A 9,599-nucleotide genomic window follows, 5' to 3' on the forward strand; every position below is an offset into this window, starting at 1 on the left:
AACTACTTGTTGTTCAAGAGCCATTGTCCTGCTTTCTCACAGATAACAAGCTCCAAAAAGATGTCCTCTGATAACTGCAAATATGCAGAAGTTTTCTCAGTTCTAGGGCATTTAACTCTTAAGTTTTCAGTTATTTTTTACAAATGCTGTTTCTTGTAAGAATGGACAAACATTTATGGCTTCACTGCATAAGCCCTCCAAAAATAACTTGAAGGTGAGTAGTTACAACCTATCAGTGTATCATGTTTATTTCTCAGATCTGTTATTAACTCCTAACATAGAAACTCTGCCAGAGATGAAACTTTTAAGAAGTTGTTCACTATAGACACCTGCTCGTAAAGGCTCTCTAGATTCCTCTTCCAACACCACTGCTGGGGGAAGGAAGGAAAAAAACAACTGCTTTTTTTTAATACCTGCCTGTTTTTGTCACCTGGAAAACCACACGTGAAGCTGATGCGCTGACAGGCAACTGCTTTTCAACAGATGGAAGCATTTGGCCTTTGAATTTTTTTCTTTTATGGTTTCTTAAAGATTCTGATGCCAATTTACATTCAAAGTAGCCATGGGTGGCATACCAGTATCACCTGGTATTTCTGGTAGGATAGTCCCCTGTTCCAGGGGCACGGGTGAGGATATTTTTATGTTCACAGCACCATCTCTCAATGCAGTTTTCCTTGACCAGAAGTGTCATACCCTCTACCTCAAGTTTCCCTTATCTGGGATAGAAGATTGAGCAAGAAAAATGATGTGTGCATTTAAAGACCAAGAGACACACTGAGGCCTACTAGACAAGAAAAAAAAAGTTCTCAAGAGGCATTATATTCAGGCACCATAGGTTACCTCAAAACAATCCCAAACACAGAGCTATTACTTTTTACAACTGATGGGCAGGCTATGTTCCAGAATAAAACTGCAAGCATGCTTGCACTGGGTCTTGCTGGGAGACGTGTAGCTGCCATAAACCTGTGGATGGTTTCACCAAGTCTTAGATTCACTTAAAATTCAGCATGTGCGCACCTTAGTGCATTACTGAGACAATAGAAGCACAGCATACAATGCTGGGTTTTACCCCATCACCAGACCCACTGCTACCAGTCCCAGAACAGAGACACTGGTTCACTGTGAAGCATCCACAATTTGAGAAAAACAGTGCAGGATTGTCAAAGCCTCACGTAATGAGCTATAGCGGTACACTCTGTGAACTCCACACATTTGGTTCTCTGGGCAAGCAGTTTTCTGTCCTGTACAGCAGAGAAACAGAGTGCTCTAAGAGCTTCTCCGTCTTCTCCCCACACAGCAGGCCGTACAGCTGCCCTGTTCCATCGCTGCTGTGCTGACTACCTGCAAGCTGTTCCCGTGCTGCAGTGCTGGACAGCCACGGCCCAGCAGGGGAAGCGGTTGGAGCTCCTGCAGCTCGCAGGAGGAGCGCAGCAGGCGGCCTGGCCCCACCAGCCAGCTCTGCCCGACTTCCCCTCCCGTCCTCCTGCCTCCCATTCTTTACACATGAGGATGAGAGAGCAAGCTTCTGCAACCACGTGACAGTCCTAGGAGAGATATTTTTTTTCCCAACAAGAGTAGCCAAAAAGCACTTAAAAAAAAAATCTTTTCCACACCACCAACCTTCTCTTTAAACACTTCTGTGAAAGAACAGTATGGTCCTTCCACAGCATAAAGGATGACAGTTTTCTGATCTTCTCCAAAATTCTGAAGTATGAAGAAAACTTCGGACTACATTTTGTGGATAATATGCATGTAGTCAAGCAACACAAGTACTACACGCACACACACAGCTTTTACAGGAAATATTCCGAGCTTTGTAAACACGAGGAGCACAAATGGAAACAGAACAAGGAAAAGGAAAGAGGGGAAGTACAACAAATCCCTGTACTCCTCAGCTCTCAGCCAAAACTCAGTCTTCTATGTACTGAGCATGAGACTTGCTAGTGTACTGTGCAGTGAGGGTAAAGAAACCTCATTGAGACACGGCACACCTGCTAAAATTGGCAGTAAAATCAGTCAACTCCTGCAAATCAGTAGTGCCCAGTGCAAACAGAAAGCAAGTCTTTATTTCTCTGGCATGAGACTATGGCAAGTACCACATACAGATCAAACATTTATGAACAAAAGTAAAGAACCCAGCCAAGGCATTTACATTAAAATGAAGATTACATTTCACAGTGTGAAAAAAACCAGTAAGCGTACCAGAGTCCCATGCTCAGATGAGCTCTCCTCAAGCAGTTCTTCCTAGGAAAAACTGCATGGAGACAGCCTGAGCCAACTACACCCACTGCAGAAGCACAAAGATGATATTCAAGCATTGGAATAACTGCATCCATACATACATCCATTGCATACAGCATCCACAGTAAACGGATACGTGAAATAAGGAACGAACTTTTGACAGTTTCATCTGGACTTCACCCACCTACAGGCAACTCTTTGATCCAGAGCAACCCCATATCTGAGCGTTTCTATTCTGAACCCTCTCCTACCTTAACATTCTTTCAGTACACTTGCTCTCCACCAGGTATCATGAAGCTTGACAGAGTCAGAGAAAGTTTTGTAGACATAATGCTGCACGGATGACCGACATCATCCTGTAAGGAAGAGACCAGTGGCACCTTTGCATGGTACTGCTGCAACGTCTCACCAAGGATGGAATGCTGTTATGACAATGCTGTGTTTGTGCTGCATTACTAAAAGCACATTTGGAAACATCTCAGCAGAAACCAAAACAGAGGTATGTTACTACCCAACTACACAGAAAAAGAAGATTCATTTATAACATGCAGTCATTTTAACACTATTGCAGATTCCATATTAAGGAGCACAAAACATCGCACCTATGCACTAGGAAAGTTTAACTAAGAACTGCTATTTACTGAACAACATTCGAAGCAGGCCATACCATTTCTCTTTTAATAATCCTCTTTAGTAAGTCACAATTCCTCAACAGCTGCAGCTGTATCAGTAGTTCTGTTCATGCCCTCTCTGCAAGTTTTCTCAACTCTGCTGTCCTGTTTTTCTTCTTGCTGAAATTGGACATGAAGCTCAGGCTCCTGACCCATAGCAAGAAATTAAACAACAGAACTTTAAAAAAAAAAAAAAAAGAGTCAGGAAGTCTCCAATTTCAGGTTCTTCAGTGTTCTAGTAGGCTGGAAACAACATATCATAGTCAAAATTTAGGAGCATCCAGTTTTTAATCAGAGACCTGCTCAAGATGCATATTGTCTTTTACTATAACTACTTCAAGCAGTGTTATCACTATTTAGATAGCGACAGTTTCTTTTCTCTAAAACACATAGTACTGTGAAATCTAAAATGGAAAAGTATCACACTGATTAGCTGTTACAGCATAAGCATGCAAAGAAGTGTTCTAAATCAAATTATTCCTTAGCAGGTAGTTTTGAAAGGAACAGGGTCCAGTCCCAGTCAGTCATCTTTTCATACAAAAAAAATGTAAAACTTCACAAGCTGCAGTGTCAGGTTCCACATCATTCACTAGAACTGAAAATTCAACCAAACTTTTTAAATTGTCAAAAAAAAAAATCCAGTGACAAGAGGTTCTTAGCGCATTCAAGGTGGGAGTAGCGATTCGTTTCTCTTACACAAATTTAGACAACTGTGTTCTCTTTTCAGCCTCCTGGCCATCTGTAGAGATATGGAGGTGTGTGCAGATGTGGGCTCAGAGCAGAAGGAGCTGCTTGTCTGAGCTCATATTTTTGGCAGCCACCAATTTCACCCTCACCCACCAGACGCAGAGCAGTTATCAGCCTCATCTTCAACCTCTTTTCTAACTATTTGCCTTTCTTCCTGGCTTTTCTAAAACACTTGTCACCATGTTTGCCCAAGTCCATTAATTAGTGGCTTTAAACTAACAGTTTTTGTGATGGAAACATTTCAGGTCTTTAAAGAAGGAAGAGATTGAGATTGAAAGTGGAAGAGGAGCAGATGTCCAAGTTCTACATTCATACCATACACATTTGACAAATAACTCCAGAAGATATCAGAGATTACATCTGAAATCTTGTTTATCTAATGATTTCCTAAGTCTTCATGAGGCAACTACGATGAGCTCAAGCTCCTTTGCTTTAGTTAGAATCCAGCTGCTAGCTCCAAAAGGAACTTAGGTAGGACTTCAGACTAGAATACTTAAAGAAAAACTGAAGGAAACTTCAGTTCTCACTGCCCCTGATTTTCAGGAAAGGAACTGAGGCCAGAGGAATTTCTTCTCTCAGTTCATTTCAAGGCAAGGAGTTGTGTAGCTGACATTCATTTGCAATATTCCTGACTTACATTACCAGGAGACCCCACCAGGCACACTTGTCGTGCCTTTGTATGAAAAGCCAAGAAGCCATAGATTCATACAGTATGTGCTGGAATAAAGATACCAGACAGAAGTTTTTTAAAGCCTTACCCATTTTAACATCGACAACTAAACTTGGTGGAGTGCAGCACGCTGCCTTGTATCTAACGCCCTACAACAAATAGCAACATTTTTCTTGCCTCCTCCAAGATTAACTCTGTGACTCAACAAAATCCACTGCTAAAGATCCGACCCCCTAAAATAATAGTTCATCGTATTGTTGCCAGTAGGATAAACCACTTCACAGTGAAGTCTCACCAGACAAGATCAGCAGCATTGTGTGCCCATGAAGATCCTGATCCCAAGCCTCAAGTCTCCTCAGTCTCCATCTTCTGTGACTGTTCAGCCAAAGCTCATTTCTAGAAACAGGCAGTACTTGTTCCCAAACCAGCTCCGCATAGCTTCATGCTCACTTGTAGTCCCTTAATGCTTTTCCAGGAAGGCAGATGCTGCCAGTTGAGAACTATGATTAGGGGAAGGCTCTGTTTAGGGTTGTAGAAAACTGAATTAACACAGTAGCTTGGGAGAAACATTTCCACATGTAACGTCATATTTGTGCCTCAGAGGATACTTAAGGACACCTTAGGGCCCAGCGCTTTAAACATGACGCTAACGCTCAGATTTGCTGTGTTACAAGTCAGACAAGAAATGCATTTAATGAAAGCGTCTCCCATCCCAGGGATAAGAGGAAGGAGAGAAAAAAAGGCCTCCCAGATCAGCTTGCCCTTTTCTGCTCCTACTGTGGAACAGTGTGTAAGGGGCAATGGCAGTTCCTCACCACTGAGTTCATTTGCTGTTAAGTCAAACATCCAGTTTAGCTTTGACCATTGCTGCACTTCTAACTACATCAGGAGGTTTAAGGTCTAAAACCTTAATGGATTATATTTTCTAAGATTTCTCCAGGTTCTGTGACATCTCATGATTACCCACTAATGACAGTGTTGTTCCCAATCAGATATTCAAACATTTAATTTTTCAATAAAGTCAGTTTAAAGTAAACGCACAGAAAGAATGTGAAGTAGCAAAATTTAATTTACTGTGCTAGCCAGGCATGCCCCAAATTTATTTTTAAGCATACAATTAAGAGTAATTTAATTCCCCTATGCAGATATTACATAGAAGAGAAACACTGCTGTAAAGAGTTTACTACTATTGGTACACAAACCTTACGACAGATAAATTAGAGTCTAGTAAAACAGCATATAATTTACATTTTGTTATGTCAATCACAAGTAGCATCTCAAGGCTCTTCAATTGTTTGCCAAGCCACAACATAAGAGAACTGCTTTACATCAACCCATGCAACAGGATCACTTCTGTTTCCACAATCCAAGAGATCTCCTAAAATGGTTAGCAGGTGGATTTCGTAAGATGATTCCTCTTCAACATCCACCCATACCTTCAGTTTACCAGCGTATTAAGAAAACATTTTGCTATGAAAAGAGAAAAATTTTGCATAGCTGTGGAAAAATTCAATGAAGTGAAACAATGAGGGCATGGCTTTTAATAATCCATGGCCCTTACTGCTTGAGAAACCAATCAGCAAATGTGCAGATGGCCCAGTAACAGAGCAGCTCTGCTTGGCTGCACAGAAAATCCACACATAGGATTAGTCTCCATTCTTGGTTTTAGCTGGCAGGAGATGGACAGAGCAGTCCAGTACCATGCTTTACATACCTTTCAGTAGCAGCAGAACAAACCACATGCTCTGAATTTTTTCTTGTGTTTCCCCTATAACTAGCACCTTGCCTACATTCCTATACTGCATAGGAAATTAACAGAAAGGTCAGAATATGCATTGCAAAGCAAAACTATGAATACAGGGCAACAGACCAACATGGACTGGGGTCCAAAAATTCTCAGTCCTCTTTCATTCCATGGCACTTAAAGGACCAGAAACATAAGGTAATCTTGCTACAAAATAAAGTAAAAAAAAGAGCAAGCAGTTTAACTTACCCATATCATTTGTAACAGTTCCTACACATGCTTTTTCTTAAAGAGACATTAATTTAGAGTTATTCAAAGAAGTTAAATAGGAACACGATCTGTGTGCTGACACAGTGCACCACTATCTGCATTTTCTGTCGTCATTGCTCTGTGAAAGACTCACACATAAGAACGACAAACTTCACAAGTGCCAAGAAACGCAGAAGATCAACTGAAAAAATATTGTCTCTAGTCTTGTCATTTTTATTAACCACTGCTTTAAATAGAAGTAGAAGCAGATATTTTCAGGTAGGGCATCTTGGGCTTTTCTCTCCAAATTTTTGTTGTACAAAGTTTGTATTTGTCACATGCATACTTCAAGTACAACATATGTACTGAAACAATTATTTCCTTAGAAATGTTTGAGATTTGCATTTTTCTGCTATTTAAATCCATAATTGTAATTTTCATGTTCCTTTTAACAGGACTTTTCCCTTTCATTTTGTGGCTGCTGCATATACAGCTGTAAAATAACCTTCACTTGCCAATACTGCTCAGTTTATAGGAAATCCAGGACACCACATCAGCCAAGCTCTCCTCACGCATATGTTGTTAGAACAGAAAAGCCTTCTCTCCCTGACCTCAATACAAACTAAGTTACAGAAATGTGATGCTGAAGTCCTCTGTTGGCATGGCTACACTTAGCTTAAGCCCTAACTCACCAACAGCTGCCAGTTAGCATAGCAGGGCGCAGACTGAAGGCAGCATTCTCACTTCCCTAGCACTTCCTCAGACAGCCAGGGCTGCCTCCTCACAGTTGCCCCAAGGATGCTCTCTCATCCAGCCCAGGCAGTACGAATACTCAAACTGGCACCTTCTTACAGTTTTTACATCTAGAAGTGCCAGCATATCTATGTGCACTACCATAACCAAGGACAAGACTCTGAAAACTTTTCTTGTGTTTTAACAGATACTTAGTACCAATCACGGTGGCTTTTTCCACACATAAGCTTGTTAACCAGCCAGGGCATCTCCCCCTCCCTTCTTTCCAGCCATGGACATGCTCTTCAAAGAGCTCTATTTACATGCCAAGTTACAAAGTTCAGCTGCTTCCACAGCAACATGGAAAAAGTGCAGCTTTTATGATTCTACAGTGAGGCTTTTTCACAACATGAAGCAGCCTGGACTAGTTTCTTTTCTCTCACAGCCCCCTTCCCCCCCACCTCAACAAGATTCACTTCATGGATGAGAGACAGTTTAAAAGAAAAAAATCTGCCTAGCCACAGACCCTTGAGGAACACCAAGAGGCTTCCAAAGAAAAGAGCTCTGCAACCTTAAGCATCAGTGTTACTGAATGAACATTCAAGGAAAATACTGCTTACAAGCTAGGAACAGGGGTTCCCAAAATCTGCACATCCACCAGAGTTTAAACTGCTTCTCTAACATCTCCAGAAGGCATGCCTTCTGCCCTCTGCTCTCATCGCACTGCTCCTCTTTTCCCAATGGCTTTCTATACAAGTGCTTAGCTAGCTTCAGACTCTGCTTTAAGGATAAGGAACTGCACATGTTGGGCCGATCTGCGATCATCTGTTTGCCTCTCTTCTTAGTCCCTTCTGAACCTTTGGTATAAAACCAATTGCATCTGCAGTGCCATCTCCTAGGAGAAGTCATGAGGCTGGATTCAGTCACTTACTCACCTGGGCCTCCCCAGAACACAACAAGAATTTCTAGAAAAAACCTTCAAGTTCCTCAAGAAATTCAGTCCTAGATTCCTACCTTGCGTTTAGCTCCCGAACCCTCTGGAGCAAGAACTGGTGCTTGATCAGCATCCTTTTTGTGGAGAGACAATACTGTCAATAGGTCAATAATAATGATCCATGTGGAAGAACAGCCGCAGCCCCCCCCTTTTTTTCCTTTTTTTTTTTTTTTGGTTTTTTTTTTGTTTGTTTTGTTTTTTACAAAGAAAGGAGTAAGAAACTCAACAAGGACAAAAGATTCTACAAGGAATGTGAGAACAGCACAGGACTCGCACTATCAATGACAAGATAATGAGAAACAGAAAACTGAAAATATTAAAACCATACCATTAGCAACCTATACCCACTCTTTTCCCTATTCCTCCCTTCATTCTACACCAACATGAAGCAGAGAAAAAGTGGAAAGTTCTAGAGATAAAAAAAAAAAAAAGACATGCATCCTGAAAACGACCAAGAACACAGCACAGGTTACAGGCAGCCCCAGCTGCTGTCACGGCCTTCCTCTCCCTTCCCAAACCTACAGGAAATAACTGCAACCCATCTTTTCTGATGGTCCATCTCAGAGGTGGACTATCCACTTCTGCTTTCTGAGAGACTGTGAGCAGCCTCTCAAAAAGCCTCTCTGTGAGCACGCAGATACAAAGGAGTACACCAGCACAGTCTCTACAGATGGGCCTTCCTCCTCTCCCATCCCAAAAAGCTTTTCCCCTTTGCACACTGAAGGTCTCCTCCTGCACCCCCCGTCTGAGCAGCACGTCTCCGTCTCCCTTCCTTCCTGCCAGCACCAGGCCCTCCCTGCCTCCTTGGTTTCTTCCTTTGGGTGTCCCAAAAAAAGGTTACTGCATTCTCAAAAATAAAATACCGTAAGACCAATACTTCAGAGGGCCCTTCCTTCTCCATTCTTTCCAAGAGCATTAAATTACTCTGCACAAATGAAGGAGAGCATTTTAATGTTCTGTTTCTTTGTCACCAAAGCACGCAGTCACAGCTGCGGGCACATTTCTTACAAGAGACGTGGAACACCTGACGTTACCACACGGCAGCAACATCCACTGGAGTCTTTCACTACATTAACTGTACTTTACAGGAGGCTTAGAAATTGTATTTTAAACTTCACAGAAAAAGTTGAAGGATGGCAGTACGCAGTCACAAAGCCCAAGCACACGCAGGACTCCTCCATTTCACACATTCTTCCAGCGCTCCGCTCGGTGCCATTCGGGGCGCAGCTCTCGGAGCAGGACATTTCCTTACTTTCCGCAAATCACACAGCGCCATTTGCAGGGGTGCGTAAATAAATAGTGCCATTTCGCCAGGTAACGTGCATTTCTACTTCAATTCAAAACTCAGAGCCCCGTTTCTCCTGCCGGATCGCACACCGGCACAAGAACCATCGACTAACAGAGCGCAGCCGGCGCCGGGGGAACAAACCCGGCAGCCACGAACGGACGGGGCGCTGCTCAGCGCGGCGACCCGCGGGCAGCAGGGCAGGGGCGAACTTTGCGGAGGGCCCCCGGCACCTGCCCGGCCCCTCCGTCTCTCCGTCCCCGTCC

At 42.7% G+C, this 9,599-nt stretch overlaps 1 protein-coding gene across 6 annotated transcripts in view; it reads right to left on the reverse strand.

Moving 5' to 3' along the window:
- The window catches only part of STRBP (spermatid perinuclear RNA binding protein), a 62,969-nt gene that overhangs the window by 52,454 nt on the left and 916 nt on the right, over positions 1-9,599 (reverse strand). For 2 of the 6 annotated variants that reach the window (XM_021413784.1, XM_021413782.1), the window contains exon 1: positions 4,625-6,260. The exons of 2 other annotated variants lie outside the window; for them this stretch is intronic. The gene's annotated coding sequence lies outside the window, so the exon portion shown is untranslated. Of the gene's footprint in view, positions 1-4,624; positions 6,261-9,599 lie in introns of those variants that run through there. 2 more of the 6 variants (XM_021413781.1, XM_021413777.1) reach the window with 2 other exon arrangements.

The sequence above is a fragment of the Numida meleagris genome, chromosome 16 (genome assembly GCF_002078875.1).
Source record: "Numida meleagris isolate 19003 breed g44 Domestic line chromosome 16, NumMel1.0, whole genome shotgun sequence".
Classification (NCBI taxonomy): domain Eukaryota; kingdom Metazoa; phylum Chordata; class Aves; order Galliformes; family Numididae; genus Numida; species Numida meleagris.